The 17,244-nt window shown below is 36.1% G+C and overlaps 2 long non-coding RNA genes across 3 annotated transcripts; both read right to left on the reverse strand.

The window, feature by feature from the left end:
• Positions 1-1,104: 1,104 nt before the first annotated feature.
• Positions 1,105-7,167, reverse strand: LOC116292811 (uncharacterized). Its single transcript, XR_004196724.1, has 3 exons — positions 7,019-7,167; positions 4,045-4,289; positions 1,105-1,361 (listed from the first exon to the last, which is right to left on the reverse strand). It is a non-coding gene; the product is annotated as an uncharacterized LOC116292811 (long non-coding RNA).
• Positions 7,168-11,071: 3,904 nt separating this feature from the next.
• LOC116292802 (uncharacterized) lies at positions 11,072-16,901 on the reverse strand. 2 transcript variants are annotated; one of them, XR_004196721.1, is made up of 3 exons: positions 16,756-16,901; positions 12,034-12,237; positions 11,072-11,295 (listed from the first exon to the last, which is right to left on the reverse strand). It is a non-coding gene; the product is annotated as an uncharacterized LOC116292802 (long non-coding RNA). The 2 variants fall into 2 exon arrangements; XR_016119980.1 differs by lacking the exon at positions 16,756-16,901 and adding an exon at positions 13,083-13,220.
• Between the last annotated feature and the right edge of the window lie 343 nt (positions 16,902-17,244).

Raw genomic sequence — 17,244 nt, forward strand, 5'->3', positions numbered from 1 at the left:
TGCAACATGCAGCAATGCAACATGCAGTAATGCAACAAAACCTTCACCAACCGTTTTTCAAATAGCTGTATATTCGTGTACGCATGCTGGTATTTTTCTCATATATTGACTTCAGTAGTAACTAACCGCGAATTGTTATTTTTAGTGATTAGGAGAACGCTTTAAAAACATCTGCAATATATTTCTTACTATTTTTAATTTCAAAACGATAACATAAAGTATTTTTGATAATTACGTTTTCTGATAAATCGATATCTAAATTACTTAATCATATAGGAAATCTCACGATCTCGAGTACAATTCGGAATTTATAGGTACGAGTGATGTTTTGAAAGTTTTCAAAATTGGACGAGCCTTTAGACGAGTTCAGTTTGAGAACTTTCAAAACATCACGAGTATCTAAAAATTTAGAATTGTACGAGAAGATGGTGCGATTTTTGGTTTATAATAAACTTAACAAGACTGAGCAGCTTAAAAGGGACTCTACAGAGTACAATTTGGGATTTAATTGTACTCCTCTTGTCCAATCAGAATGGAGTAATTGTTTTGAGTGTATTATGAATATAAATATTGCTCGTAGTAGTTGTGCATAAATATTTTTGTAATAAATTTCTTATGTTTTTATTTTACGAAAAGAAAGTTTTTATTTGGTTAATAATTCTGTTCGAATTTTTAATCACTTCGTCTTTTGTTAAGATATTGATCGTTGTTGTCAAGGTTGTGGTGTCGTTGCTGGCTTTTTCGTGTTGTTTGAAGTTTGTGTTGGTATATTGTTGTGATTACTAATTTGATTTTTCATCTTGTTATTGAAGGTTGTGGTGCTGTGTTTGGGTCGCGTTGTCATTAATCGTTTATTTTTTTTCGTGTTGTTGTTGAAGGTTATTTGCTGTGTTTGTGTCGTGTTGTCGTTACTGTTTTTTTCGCAGTTTTCTGGTGTAGTTTTGCTACCAATGTTGTGGTGGAAGCGTTTTTTTTCCTGCCCCCTATTTACTGTTACACCTTCTGCTGCTTTCTTCTTTCCCCTATCCCATGCATATTGTTTCTATTCAGATGTTGTGTTTCAAATGTGGACGTTACTCATTACAACTCAAAAGACCACGATCATTCTTCGTTTATCCCATTTTATTTTCCTACTAATCCATCATCATTCTACTCAATGAATCGCATTTCTGTATCCATTGTTTATTTATGTACGACGCAGCACTACAGTTAAGGTAACTAAATGTTAACCCCAGTACACTATGACATTGTGTGACAACTCCTACTCTGGAAGAGAAATAACACGATGGAGGCTTGTAGCTGCTAGATTAGCTGTGCTGTTTGGCGATGATCCCCTGGTATATTGTGTTCAGCTTAATTGTCTGGAAAAAAGGTAAGAAGAATTAAGATAGTGAAAGTTTGGCAATACTAACAAGCGTAAAGTTATTTAAAAAGACGTCCTCAGAGCTGTGTAACCTTTTCCAATAGTTGACCCCTCAGCATCCCATAATGTCTTGATTATGACATTACAATTCAAGATGGCTGCCGGTGGAAAAGTACCAGCGTCTTCAGAGGGTCTTTTACGTCCGCCTTATCGAAGTTAGATGAAGTGAAGACAGACGGGGCCTAAAGTTTCAAAGACCTTTTTTATTGAAAACAATTGGGCAATTATTCACATTTTTGTCAGATTGCACTATCTTGCTTCCATGCACATACACGCACGGTTACCGTTTTAGGATGGCGCAGGAAACTGTGAAGGAGACTATACAATTTACGACCGCAATTCCTACAGCTTTGACAGATACAAGATTATGTTATGAAATGAGTGCCCTATATATGCATCGTTCGAGCAAAGACCAAGAGAAAGGTGAGAAGAAAAAAATTATATGTGTTCTATAAATAAATGTATGCAGTTAAGTTTACCGCGGGGAAAAAGGGATGAATTTATATAGCGCCATTCCCAGTAGCTCAATGGCGCTTAACAAGATCAATGGAGGACTTTACTAGCCTCCTTTGCAGCCGTTCTTGGGGTCGTCACGCAACGTTTGCTAGGACTTTACGGGCTGCATATTAAATCAGCTTATCATTAAACCAATCTGCCTATCATTAAACCAATACAATCTTTCCGGTTGGAAATGCGTTTGCTAACAAAAAGAGCGGCAAATTTAACTTTGGATCCCGGTAAATCGCACACACGTCTATCGGAAGAACCAAAAAGAACAGAAGACCGAGAGTTTCCTGAACTTTTTGATCGGAATGACTACCGATTCCATTTGTTTTCCAACGAGAATTTCCGGTTTTTCTGGATTAACGGTAACCATCGAATATCATTGATACTCTAGGGAATGACACATGGCTTAAAACGGGGAAACATTTGCCCAAGCTAGAAATGTTTGTTGAAATTTTGTCATATAGAATCTCAGTCCTAATAATTACGTGGGTGCTGGTGTCGGCATTATGTTACCCAACTAACGGCTTTACACGGAAGAAACAATGTCCTTTTTAATAGCGTTATCATTTCAGTAACGACTTTCGTCAATATTTGGCTTTCCTCGGACAGAAATAGTGGCTTTATTTGCTTAATTAATTTGAGTTTCCCCGTGTTTGTTAAATAAACTTGGATTGATATTTCTATTAAACACCAGGGACCGGTTGTACGAAGCCTGGGTAGCGCTATCCGACGGATAAATCTTATCCAGTGGATAAATTTATTGGATAACAGCATCGACTTATCCACTGGATAAGGATTTATCCGCCGGATAGCGCTATCCAGCCTTCGTACAAGCAGTCCCAGGTCGCTAAACAGAAATGCCTATATATATTCAAGGTGATCATGGTATTACTGTATTAATTTTCCAAGACAATTCTCTATTGATTTATATCGTTAGTCAAAAGGAAATGCCTAGCATGGGACCTAGAGTCCCGTTCGTACTTTCCTCTTTGGATAGCATGTTGCTTCTGTTATAATTTTCCTTCCTGATTGATACCAAATAAAAGTTGTAAATAAGAAAAAATAGTACTAAAGATAACGTACGAAGCACACTGCCAAAAAGTGTTAACATGTATTCCGGCTTGAGCGATTTCTTTCCTTTTTGAATTCTTTCTTTCTTGTCCTCAACATCTGTGTTGTCTGCATGTACAGGCTACTGAAGCAATTACTTAGAATTATGTGAGCACTCGCCCTAGAGAGAGATCGCGGCTGAACTGTTTTTTATTGCTCGTCAGCTTTTTATCTAAAACAGTTGATAGATAGATAATTTGTAACACCGTATGGTATGTAAAAATGAAACTGACGTTTCGGCCTTTATTCCTTCATCGGAGTAAACGAGAGATGAATGTGGAAATGTGTTTATATAGTGAGCGTGGATGATAAATAACCAATGAGAGATGAGTATAAGGGAAAACAAAAGGAAACAAGAGGATCGAAAGTAACAATAGACTAATTAAACGAGAAGCTTATACTTATGCTTATACTTATCTCCCATTGGTTATTTATCATCCACGCTCACTATATAAACACATTTCCACATTCATCTCTCGTTTACTCCGATGAAGGACTAACGTCCGAAACGTCAGTTTCATTTTTACATACCATACGGTGTTACAAATTATCTATCTATCAACTGTTTTACTGAAAACACCGACGCAGTTTACACTAGTTTTCACTAGTTTTCCAGCTTTTTATCTACTTTATCTACTTTACATGTTTGAGATCTACCTTTTATACATTCTAAACCCGTGGGAATTTCTCACGGTATATCACAAAAGTTACGTTAATACTGAGTAAATGAAAGATATAGATAAAGATTATAATGTATTATTAAGATATAGATATAATTAAGATACATTTTAACTCTAATAGTTGTGACTTCAATTTTTGGATTTGTCACAATTATTGCAATATATATAGAAGACTACTAAAAAGGCCAAACAAAGTCATCAATCATCACTCGCTACCCTCACGAGTGCCGAAATTTTGTTCCCGACTTCTCATCGATCATTTATCGTCAGAATTTTTTTCAATGAATTCTCATTCGTTGCGTTTCAATCCTTCACAAATCTTACCGGCATTTTTCTTGGTGAGAGATCGTTTCCTCAGAACCCGCTGAGGAAAGATGTCTTCCCAATAGTTCCCAGAATTCCGTTCGTTTGGTACCCCTCTTTCGTTCATAATACCATTCGATTCACCTTGCATGGTTCTTCCCCATCGAAGTCCCTGTGCGTGGGTGTCGCTTACAAGAGAGAGAACCACTAAGCATGAGACAGCGAGGATAATGAAGAGTCTGGCTTGAAACATGATGGTGATGGGTCTAAAATGGAAATGGTAATTTTGAAACACGAAGTAGAGAAGAAACGGAAAGTGCGCTTTCTCCGCCATGTTCCGTGTTGGTTATGACACAAAAATGGCAGGGAGATGTTACAGCATTAACTTCTCTTCTGTTCTCTTCTCTTCTGTTCTCTTCTGTTCTCTTCTGTTCTCTTCTGTTCTCTTCTGTTCTCTTCTGTTCTCTTCTGTTCTCTTCTGTTCTCTTCTGTTCTCTTCTGTTCTCTTCTGTTCTCTTCTGTTCTCTTCTCTTCTGTTCTCTTCTGTTCTCTTCTCTTCTGTTCTCTTCTGTTCTCTTCTCTTCTGTTCTCTTCTGTTCTCTTCTCTTCTTCTTCTTCTCTTCTCTTCTTTCTCTTCTCTTCTCTTCTCTTCTCTTCTCTTCTCTTCTCTTCTCTTCTCTTCTCTTCTCTTCTCTTCTCTTCTCTTCTCTTCTCTTCTCTTCTCTCTCTTCTTCTCTTCTCGTTCTCTTCTCTTCTCTTCTCTTCTCTTCTCTTCTCTTCTCTTCTCTCTCAAATATACTTTATGCTGCTAAAAATACCAACAACCCCCGTCTTCCGAACTTCTTTTAGAAAGAACACCAAACGTAATCAACACAAGGGATCAGCAGCAGCAGTCGTCTGTCTCAGTACTTCCCGCTGCATCACAAGTAACCGGTCTCTCCACCCCTCCATTTCTTATTCAAAAAGTACGTAAGTGCTTTGTTGATGAATTCTAAATATTTATGCGAAACTTCTGGTAATTCAAAGACAGAGGATACAAATTAGAGAATTCACCGACTCGATAAACCAAAACTTCACTTAAACGATAGCTTAATAACTGGAGCCAAAATTTCCTTTATTTTACTTCAAATTTCTATATAATAGCTTCAAAAAGACTGGGATAAATAAGGGATTTTAGACTCTAGACAGCGAGGCAGCTGAGAATTGCCGTCTGTCAAAACAACGGAAATCTCAGTCTGTTTTGTTTGCGTTGAGATTTTATTCATTTACAAACGACATCCTTTGTAATTAATCAATCGATTAAATAACAGCAAGAATTTTCAAATTAAGTTGTTTTCTTTAAGCTGTTGTTCATACGATTAGAGCGTCTGTATGAAAAAGATTTTCGCTATTGCGCATGCGCAGAATGAACTTTGTGATCTTTTCGGAATTGAGACAATCAACAAAACTTGAAATTGCGAGCGATTTAGAAATGATTTAAGACGCGGGAAAATAATTGCAATCCAAGAGGACACTTTTGTTCATAGCTTCATTAACTAGAACTACCGGAATCCCTTGCACATCTTCTTTTGTTCAGTTAATAATTTGAATGATACTAAAGAAAATTCTCGAAGTTAGTTCAATGACGCCGTTTTACAACTGAGTGGTTTTAGGTAAAGGCGGTGTTGACATGGACGGATTCTAACGGTGTTTGTCAACTGTACGTCTTTGTTTTCAAGACCTTTTAGAAACCAAGTGAAGTGTCAGAAAATAAGTTACACGACGTCACCGGAAAGAAACACTGAAACAGAGAGACAAACTGATTGATTATTTTTTATCCCATTAAAGGTAAAAACGCGTAAACGAAAATTTTGCTCGAAAGAAAAAAAACAACAATTTTTTTCACATGAGATTTTGTGAAGTGAACGGAACAAACTTATGATGGATTTATATTTCAAGTCATCAGACTCTTATGATATTTTGAGAAATTTCTTTAGTACTTTGACATTTACACTCAACTGGTTTCCTCTTCTGAACCAATCCAAAAGTGCGAAAGCTCACATCATCCAATCAGCTATAAGTTTGATAATGGCTTAATCAAACTCTCGGGATTTCTACGAGGACACTTGGCAGGTTTATTCCATAATCATATATGGCCTTTTTTTCATAACTGATTTTCCTAGAATCATGTTTTCGCAAGCAGTTTGCCTTTTTTCGTATCTATTATAGGGAGTGATATATTTTAAACTGAATTGACGTAGAAAAGACATTGATTGATTAAACAATATCTCTTTGTCTACTTTAAATCGTTAATGTTTTCATTTGTCAAACAAATAGAAAATTTATAATTTTGTACTATTTCCTTGAATAATATAACTTTCTTATACATGCAAAAAAAAAAAAAAAAAAAAAAAAAAAAAAAAAAAAAAAAAAAAAGACTACAGAGATGCAATCATTGTTCAAGTTCCCTTGATTTGTAATTCTCAAGAGGTTTAAAACAGGGTCTTTTACTTTTTGCCTGGAGAAAAACGGCTTACAAATCTTCCCATTATCCTTGCTAAAGATGACAGATCTGGAAAACCTAATTCATTTTCTTGATTTCATATGAAGCCAAATTGTAAAGACGAATGATTAGGTATTTGTATTACGTCTTTTAGGTAGGCCTCCTTTTTCTGATTCACGTTAACTGACTCGTTTTTACATCCTTGAGATCCGTTAAGGAAATTGTTCAAGAGGGATTGAGTAGCTCAGTTTTTATGCGTATGAAAAAGAAAGACAGAAGGAAAGAAGGAAAGAAAGGAAGGAAGGAAGTAAGGAAGTAGGAAAAAGAAACGAACGAAACGAAAAGAAAAGAAAAGGAAAGAAAAGAAAAGAAAAGAAAAGAAAAGAAAAGAAAAGAAAAGAAAAGAAAAGAAAAGAAAAGAAAAGAAAAGAAAAGAAAAGAAAAGGAAAAAGAAAGAAGACAAATAGAGAGTAAGAAACAAGAAAGAAGAACAACGCTAAATCAAGAACTCACCTGAGGACAGAGTTTTCTTCAGCGTACTCGAAGGGCGGATAAGTTGTAATAGCGTTTGGCTGAACGTTGCACAGTTAGACCTATACTAAGACGTACCTGACAGGACCACGAAACTTATACCATTCCCCGTGACAACCAAAAAATTCTGACAGCTGACAGTATAATGGGTTTTATGCAGCGAATAACCTCTCAGGAAGCACCTGTGCCCACCTTTAACTCCAACCAGTAGAATAAAAAAGGATATTTGAGCTATTGAGCTGGGTAATATCCCCAACGAGTTCATGAAAAAGCCTTTTTGGTCATATAGATTAAAAAATAAATTTGTCGTTTATTAGTGGTATTGGATATTGGGCGACGTTGATAAGATAATTCCATAACCAACTAAAGAAAACATCGTTTGTAAATCTTAAATCTATTTATTTCCATTGTCCTGTAATAATAGTGACGTATTGTTATGGAAAACAGAAATGACTGGAAAATATATATATAACGAACCTCGAGGCTAAAGCTTAAACAGCACATCCTAAAAGGTGAACTACTGTCGGAAGAAACTCTTTGATTCCAAACTGATTCTTTTGATTAAGCATCTTTCATTTCAAAAATGTAATGACATTTTCAACTATTGTACGCAGGCACTTTTCTTTTACGAATAACATATTTGGCTTGGTTCACAAACCTTTGTGTTTATACATATTAAAAAATGAGTTGATTTCAAGTATAGGAGCTTTACTTATCGCAGATATCTTAATTGAAAAAAACTCAGGAGCTATTGAACACTTGCCGGCACTTATGGACATTTTGGACTTTAGGTAATTACGGCGAGCTCTTAAGCCGTTACAATCAAGATTTCCTAAAGGCATCAAGAAAAAGCCTTTATAGGTTACCTGACAATTATATACGAACTGGAAAAATGAATATATTTTGCTTGATTTTTAAAAAAAAAAGACAAAGCTCACGGTATAAAGAAACAATGGATAGCATTGAAAGGAAGTGAACAAATAGGACAATTGAATGACATAAAAGAAAGAGAAAATATCGAAGCGCTGAAAATAGAGCCGAGGAAATTGAAAACTAAAAATGCGATTTTTTTGGACTTCCTAAAGAGGGTGAACAATTAAGAATATGGCGTTATTTAGATAGAATCTTAACAGAATTTTAACGCTGAAACTTTGTTTATCAAATAGTTCCACTAAAAGTTTCTTTCTTTTTTGTTTTTTTTTTGTTTTTGTTTTAACAACAGCATCTTCATAAGAGTGCAAAACGTTTCCTTACGAGAGGAGTAAAGAAAAGTTGGAACTGTAATGCATCAACGAAAAAGGTCACTTAATAGGTTTATTGAAACGAAAAGCATATTTTATAAGATGAGTTGAGGGCCTAAAAAGGGCTCATGGATGAATACCGCTGCATTGTCCGTTACGAGAGTGTCCTATGCAAGATTTTCCTATTCGAGATTTTTGCTATACGAGATTGTCCTGTACGAGATCGCGCTATACGAGATTGCGCCAAACGAGATTTCCTGTACGAAATTTTCCTATTCTAGATTGTGTTATACGCGAGATTGTCCTATAAAAGATCGTGCTATACGAGTTTGTCTTATACGAGACTGTCCTATACGATATTCGGTCCTCTAGGAAATTGCCTTATTATTTGTATGAGTTGATTCGAGGGTTTTTCTCCGTATTCACCGGTTTTTCTTCCTTCGCCAAAATCACGACCACTTACTATCAGAATAAAAGTTTCTGCAATTGTTCAATGGAGGACAATTTGTTTGTCACGAGAAGAGTCTTCTTCTGAGTCTTCTTGTTTCCATTTCACTTATTTTATTTTATTTCATTTTTTATTCCCTTTTTATTTTGAGTAAAAGATTTGTAAGTCATAGGAAAGCTTTAAAAATAGTACAGTCTGACACTAAAACAATTTAACATCGTGTAAAGTAATTGATCGTTGTCGTTGGGGAAATCTCATATCCGTTAACCTAAAACCGTGTTTTTCCTTGGGAAATTTGAATTTGGATAGGCGTACTAAGGAAGAAAAATTGGCAGGACAAAATTCTCTCATACGTCAAATTAATTGAATGTTTCTGTTTGTGAATCGATCAACGACCAGGGAACCTAATTGTTTTGTTGTAGATACGTAAACATGTCATTGAGAGTAATTGAACTTCTTTCCACAATTAGACCAACTGATGAGGAAACTGATGAAAAAGGCTATATGAATATGTTTTGTATAACACTCAAAATATTTGAGAAAAAATTCGAAACAAGTAAGTATAAGAGTATACGGAATGAGAAAGAAGAGATGAGCTATTAAAAAAGCGGAGAAAAAAATGGATCTATAGAACCGACAAAGTAAGGCCACGGGTTCATAAGTTGCTTCATATACTGCGAGGAGCAGCTCAATTTGATCCAGGGGAAGGGGAGCGGGGAGACTCTCTCGAAAAGTGGGTAGGGGGGCTCGACAGACCTTTTAAGGTCAAAAATGAGACCTCACCTACCTTTTAGGGTCTCCGGCTGACTCCCGGCTGACTCCGTACCTTTTAGGGTCAGATTTGTTCGTTTTGAAAAATATCAAATGTCATACAAAAAGAATGGTTGGAAACGTCGTCATTTTAAATGTGGTCGTACCTTTTAGGGCCTGAAATCAGCATCTCAGTTAATTTATGCGTACCTTTTAGGGTCATTTTCAAAACCGTCCGTCGAGCCCCCCTACCCACTTTTCAAGAGAGTCCCTCCTACCCCCCCTACCCCCCCCCCCCCCCGGGAATTTGATACAGAACCGACCAAGTTCGTTGCATTGCAACAGAAAGGAACTACTGACTTTATTTACAGCAGCTGAGTCCCCCCCCCCCCCCCCCCCCCCCCGGATCGTCTTCGATAGTAGCTTTGCGTATCATGATATGAGTTCTCGCTGACAAGAACAGACATAACACGATGCCTGTTCTGACAGCTGTTGAATGGGCTAATCAGTGTGTCCATTTAAAATAGAGGACAAGGTAGACCAATGGAAAGATTTTCATTTAGACAATGCTAGTAGTTGAACTGCAGGGGGACTAAATCTGTCTGCTGTTTGAAAGCTCGTTTTTTGATGGACACGGACATTTCCTGCTGAATAAATGTCAAACCGAGATCAAGAAAATCGCGGAAGAAAACCCAACACATTCAGATCCACTGCAAATAGATCTGTGAGTTAACCATCATGCTGAATAAATGCCAAACCTAGATCAAGGAAATTGCGGGGAAAAAAACAATGAATTCAGATCCACTGCAAATAGAACCGTGAGTTAACCATCAGCACTGACTTAGACTTAGAAGTCAAAGCTTTCCATTAAGTCGAACCACTCGGTCCAAGTTCTCCAATGGTTCGTATCACTAGTTCTTAGAACTGCTTCAGGCGGCGTTGGTCCAGTTCTAAGGACTGACGCTTACCCTTCGTGAACTCGTCGCTCGGACCCGTCGGTTTCGACTTTATGGTAAGCGCCCTTGGATCAGCCAAGAGGTTTAGTTTGAAATCATGGTTTGACCCGTTTCCTGACTTACATAAGCCCAGAGATTGTTTCAGGGTTTGATCTGTGAGTTAGCCATGCCCTGACTTAGATCAGCCCAGAGGTCGTTTCAGGGTTCTATCTTTGAGTCAGCTGTGCTCTGACTTAGATCAGCCCAGAGGTCGTTCCAGGGTGTAATCTGTGAGTTAACAGTACCCTGAAATATAGATCAGCCCAGAGGTCGTTCCAGGGTTCTATCTTTGAGTCAGCTGTGGCCTGACTTAGATCAGCACAGAGGTTGTTTCAGGGCGTAATCTGTGAGTTAGCCATGCCCTGACTTAGAGCAGCCTTGGGGTTGTTTCAGGGTTTGTCACGTTCTGTGAGTTTACCTCATGATCATGATGCGCATCTTTAATGCCGGATTTTTCACATGTAACTCCGTAACCCCCATTTTCCTTTGATTTTTTTTTTTTTTTTTTTTTTTGACGAGAATATCACGGGTCGTATAGCTGTTTGTTATATTATCCGCTCATTGTAGGTATTTTGGACAAAATCAATGAGCATTAAACAACTTTCTTGTCTATTCGTTATTTATTGCTTTTGATAATCTTTCAAGAATGAATGTCGTGATTTACAATTATTCGCGTCATAAAATGTTCATTCAAAAAATTAATTATTTCTTTGATTTAGGATTTGTTTCAGCCAAACTGATTTGGCAGGATTTTGTTTTAATTTATCTTGTCCATAGTTGGGATTGCTGTGGTCTGTGCTACTGCGCCTCTCTAGAAAGTGGCATCTGACAATGAACAAAATATTGAAATAAATAAAATGTCTACATAGATTTATGTAACAGACCCCTTGCAGCACTTCGGAAGGCAGCTTAATTTTGAGGACATAACAATGCATTTCCAATTCTCAGGGCCCCGTTGTACGAAGTCTGGATAGCGCTATCCGGCGGATAAATCCTTATCCAGTGGATAAGTCGATGCTGTTATCCACTGTTATCCGCTTCGTACAACGGGGCCCTGAAATTGAAAACCTATTGTTACGTCCTCTAAATTGAGCTCCTTTGACGTCACATCCAAGGGGTCTATAGTATTATTAGTAACTTATATCAGGTGCTGATGTGGTGTGACGTGTGTGATATAACGTCACGTATCGCGCATCACGTCTTTCAGTGATGTGATGTGATGACGTCAAGTAAGTTGGTTTAGTATGTCATGTTGTGTCGTAACATATTCACGTCACGTTATGTGTCACGTCATCACATCACTACATACGTAACGTGACGTATGTAGTGATGTGATGACGTGACACATAACGTGACGTGAATATGTTAGCCGGCGTGACCTGGCTTGAGGTGAGGTGATGTAAGATGGTATAAATAGTGTACCAGTTTTTGTATGTACGTATGGTGTGATGTAATGAGATGTTCTGCTCGTGCGTTGCATGGTAAAATACAACGTCCAACACTTGTGTTTCAGTGTTGAGTGTGTAATGTTTTTACTCATAAAATCTCTAGAATCCTACGCACCCTGGTTATATTTTCGCTTGAAATAATCCTTGAATCGTCTCAATTCGTCCGCAGCTTTCTCTTCATTAATCTCTTGTTCCAATGAATCTACGGATTTCTTCCCCCATCTCAACCCTTGCTGTTGCCCGTTGCTTTGTTGGATACACATGGAGACAAGCAAACAGCTAACCAGTAGAATTATGAGGTACGTTTTACATGCCATTTCTGAAGAAAAAGTAATAATAGACATAAGTACAAACATATATTTGAACTCTATTAACAGGGGCGTTTTGTGGTCTCGGCCCTAGAGGTGGTGGTAAGGGGAGAGGGGAGGGGGAGGGATGTACCATTTTCCCTCATTTTCCCTTTTCCCTTCCCTTCATATCCACAAGTTAGTAAGACTGTTTTGAGAGGAAGAGGTTATATTGAATATATAGTGTGCGCTTGCTATTGAATAGTTAGTTGCGAGTTGAACATCTATCATTGGTGTCAGAAGGGTCAGGAGTGCGCGCATTTCACAGCGGAAACGAAAGCACTTATCTTTGTTACTGTGTTTGCGCGCTTTATTATGTTGTAAAGTTTAAGAAAATTGCGTGCTAACTAAGTGAAATGGAATCTGCGTCCTGCTTAAGAGTTTTATTTAACGTAGTCGCAAGGTGTCCTCAATTGGCTACTTGAGAACACGTATTTTTCTATTAAAAAGAAAAAGGTTTCTTTCGAATAACGTACACATTTTCTCTATAATTGTGTCCTCTAGTTATACCCCAGTACCCATTGGTTAAGTAGTGCTTACAGTACGAGTGCTTTTTCGTCATGGAATACATACATTCTCATTACTTTTAAGTTTATATATATAGCATCGTTCCCTGCTAGCAGAGACTTTTTTCCTTTTGTTTTGGTGGAGCGAGACTCTGCCGATGTAGGACGTTATAGATGTGTGGTTTCAATTAGAATGATTGGCTTATTACTGGAAAACAGTTTTTAGGTGAATTATTTCAGTTGTTATGGTCCGAGGTTTTACCCTTCTATCTAAGAGAGCTGAGCTTAGTCAAAAACTAAGAAAGACCTACCTCAGATCTGGGACTACTGTTTTCTTCCAAAGATAGCCTGTTCTCGTCAACTTGGTAAGCAACTCTGATACGACTCTGAAACCGATCTGACTCTCTATTTATATCCTTTACTTTACTTTTCACGTGTAAACAGACTTCCAAAACCACGCCCAAGTAATTATTTTATAGATGCACACAAACGAGATAAAGATTTTTTTTTGAGTTTTTTATTTTTATTTTGGAAAAACAAACTTCCTTCTTGCAGACGATTAACTAATAGGTTCGAAGCTTCTTAGTGTTTTCTTGGTCCAAGATTTTATCATATGCTTTATCAAATGATTGCTTTTTTGGGAAAGCCTTTACGAGAGGGTGCCAATGGGGTTAGTAGTTAACTGACAAATAACCTAAAATTAGTAGTTAACAGTTAAGTGATATTTCATTATTTTGGTTAATAGAATGACCAGCGCTCATAAGAATATTACAGTCAACTGATATTTGACCGAAAACAATTAGTAGTTAAATAACAATTGAGTACCCCCATCTTACGAGGCTAGTATATATATATTTTTATAAAAATAACTGAAAAAATAAATAAATAACGAAAAGAGAGAAAAATAATGCGATTGAAAGTAAGTCAGATAATCGAGTTTGTTATTCCTTTAGGGACATTAACTCATTATTTATTTCCTGAAGTATGTTATCAATTAATCTTTATGATGTTGCAAAAGATTCTCCTCCTATACTTCGACGATATACTGCGGCCATCTTGGATTACAAGGCATTACGGGGAACTTTGCAGAGTGCAAATAAAGCTTAGTGACATTATAGTGAAGTCATTAAACCCGTGCAAAAGATGTTAGACTAATACACAATAATAATAATATTTATTTACTTAATATTGCGCAGTCTAACATGCCAATATATGATCGAGTGCGCATAACAAAATACAATACCAATATCCATTTACAATATAATATTTCCTTACTATTAAAATAGAAATTAAAATATATATCATATAGTAAAAAAATGAAAGTAATTAAATAAGTATAAAATTAATAATTAATAAGATATAAACGATGCTAAGTTCTAATCATAAAAAAACATTCGTAGATCCTAACTCCATTGTTTTATTTTGTGTCTATTTGACTATTTGACTATTACACGTTGACTAGTATCTTTTATTTCACGAGTGTAATGCGTTCACTCTATTGACGTACGTAGATTGATATTAAAACAGCTCACAACAAGGGAATGCAAAAAGATGTAAAGACGGCACCGTATCGTAGAAGTAGTCCATTGCTAAAAAAAGACGAAACGCGCATGCGTCTGTGTACTGTGTACAGCTCTCTAAAACGGTATACGGGGATTTGCAGGGAAAGCATGAGAAAAGCGTGAGGAGAATAGCTTGCGTAGACCTATTAGTGCACGAATGGCTTACACCTTTACTGTTTTCCCTAGAGATAAGCTCTAATTACGTATATACACTCAGATGATATCTTATCTTGTGATATTGTATGATCCGAACGTTATTAGGAAGAATGTAAACGCGATATCAAGTCGGCAAACCCTCCAAGATTAATTATCTTTTGTTTTCTGATTCGATGATATAATGGTTGAAGCTATAATTGCTTTTTAATTATGCAACAGAACAAAATAGTCGATTATTTTTGAAACAGATCAACACCAGGAAAGAAAAGAAAAATGAAATCGATTAAGAAAATCTATTATACTTTTTTTCATGTTCACCGCCTGTGTCGAAATTAAAAATCAATGTCGGGAAAGCAGAAGTGAAACGTTTCGCAGCTATTGTTATTGTTATTGTTGCTATTGATGGTGTTGCTATACGATGTTGCTATTAGTGTTGTTGTTGTGTTTTTTTTTGTTTTTGTTTTTGTTTTTTTGTTTTTGTTTTTTTTTTGTTTTTTTTTTTTGTTTTTTTTGGTATCAACAATACAATACAATACGACACAGTATAGCACAACACAAGGCAGCAAAACATCACAACACAACCGACAGCAAAGCTTGGCTCGACACCACACCCAACGGCACGCCACACAACGCAACCTAACATAAAGCAATGCAACACAACACAACACATCACAACACAACACAATTTAACATCACACCAAACCACAACAAAAGCAGCACAGAACATCGCAACAACACCAAAGCACTGCACAACACAACACCACAAACACAGCAGAATAAAACACATCACAACACAACACATTAAAATCACAACAAAACGCAACACAGCATCACAACAAATACAGCAAACTCAACACAGAACATCACAACGCAGCAGTACCCCAAGGGGCATCTGCTCGATTAGTCTCGCTACACGGGTGACCCGTACCTTCTCACTCTTAATATCTGTAATATTATTAATATCTGTAATATTATTAATATCTGTAATATTACTAATATCTGCATTATCAACCTAAATTCTCTCAAGGTATACAAATACAATTATTGTACCAGTATAAGATGTTATTATTAAATTAGATTAAAGTGGGGAAAAAACACGCACACAAATTAAGACGACCGAACATAAACAAAGGAAGACCAATTCGTTAATCGTTTTTCAGTGACACCTGCAGTTTAATTATCTCATAGTGTCTTTCAAGTACAACAGAAGATAATGAAGTATTTACAGACATAATAGGAAATAAATATTGTACTTATTCGGAAAGTTTTTGACCGGAAAAATTAAACAAGAATAAATTCTCACAAAAATACTTTTTTCCTTTATCTTTTTTATTTTATTTTTGTAAAATCGAAAGAAAAATCAGTAGTTAGTATGGATATTATTAGCCACTGAAACTAAAAGTTTCAGAAACCAGCATAGCGTGATATTTTTATCTCTAGAGAAAGTAATGATTGGTGAAAAGATAAAAAGAATTATAATAAAGGACTATTGTTTCGTGTATTAAGATGGTCATTATTGCAAAATATTTTGGCAATTGTCTTGCCAAAATTTTACGTCTATAATCGTCCTTTGTATTTTTGTTTTTCTTCCTCTTGTTAGTAAATTTGTTCACTGGCTTGAGAAGAAACACAAGAAAGGAAAGTATATCGAGGGAAGAAAAAAGAAAATAAAAGAAAAGAAAAGGTAAGAAATGGTTTCTACAGTTATCTGTTCAAAGAAAAAACAACCTGAACTTGGATTATAACTGAAATTCCACATTTAGAGAACTCAAAAATAATAGAATAAATGAATGAAAGATCTCTCCATTGAAAAAGTATAAATCCGTCATTCATCCTCCATTACAAAATTCTAATCCGATTTTACAGAAGACAGTGGCTTGGCTCTTGAATTAAAATTATCAAAAAAACTGTTCGGGCGAGCAATACAAAATTGTAATTTGAAAAAAAATTTTGAGGAGTTTCCAACTTAATCGAGATTTTCTTTTCTTCAAAATCTTAAAGGAGCTTAAACGGTTAACTTTTGAAAAAATATATATTGGAAGTCTTAAGAATTTAGTTTGATAATCTAGTGTACACCAGCTGAAGTAACTTGGAAAAAGATAAATTCTTCGAGGGATTTTCAAACTTACCCATGTTCAATTTTCTTTTTACAAAAAGAGTTAACTCTATCAAAATATATTACAATTGAAACTCTTTAAAGAATCTAGATTCCAGAGTAAGTAACTTAAAACAGAGAAGTTTTTGTTACGATGAATTTTCGACGTACCTTAATTTGTTGTTTTTAGAAAACTATTCTTCTTAAAGGTCTCAGTTCTTGTTCTGTCAGTCCCGGCGCGAATTGTGTAGAGAGACCAACACTTTTCTGTTTTTATACCCTGAGTTTCTGGTTCCCGTTAATAAATAAACAAATACATACAATGCCCCTATTACGATAAACAACAATTAGTGGGTTTAGGATAACGTAAATTGGGGAAATCTTTGCCGCTCTGTGACTGAGATATCTATTGTTTTACATACGTGGCCAACGCAAATTTACAATAAACGACAATTTGATTACGGATATATCTATATTTTGACAGTCTTTAAGGCTCTCTTTACAGCTCATATATGCCTTAAGTTTATCTTAATGGAGATTTGTTGTCGAACTAAATTTAAGCTGATGGATACGAATTTTTGCCGCCCTTGACTCGATAACCAATGGCGACTTCGTGTTCACAACTCTAGATTATACTTTAGTCCTTATGTCTTTTCATTT

This window comes from Actinia tenebrosa, unplaced genomic scaffold (genome assembly GCF_029948245.1).
Source record: "Actinia tenebrosa isolate PJP-AT-01 unplaced genomic scaffold, QUT_ActTen_1.0 PGA_scaffold16__25_contigs__length_10494907, whole genome shotgun sequence".
NCBI classification, from domain to species: Eukaryota; Metazoa; Cnidaria; class Anthozoa; order Actiniaria; family Actiniidae; genus Actinia; species Actinia tenebrosa.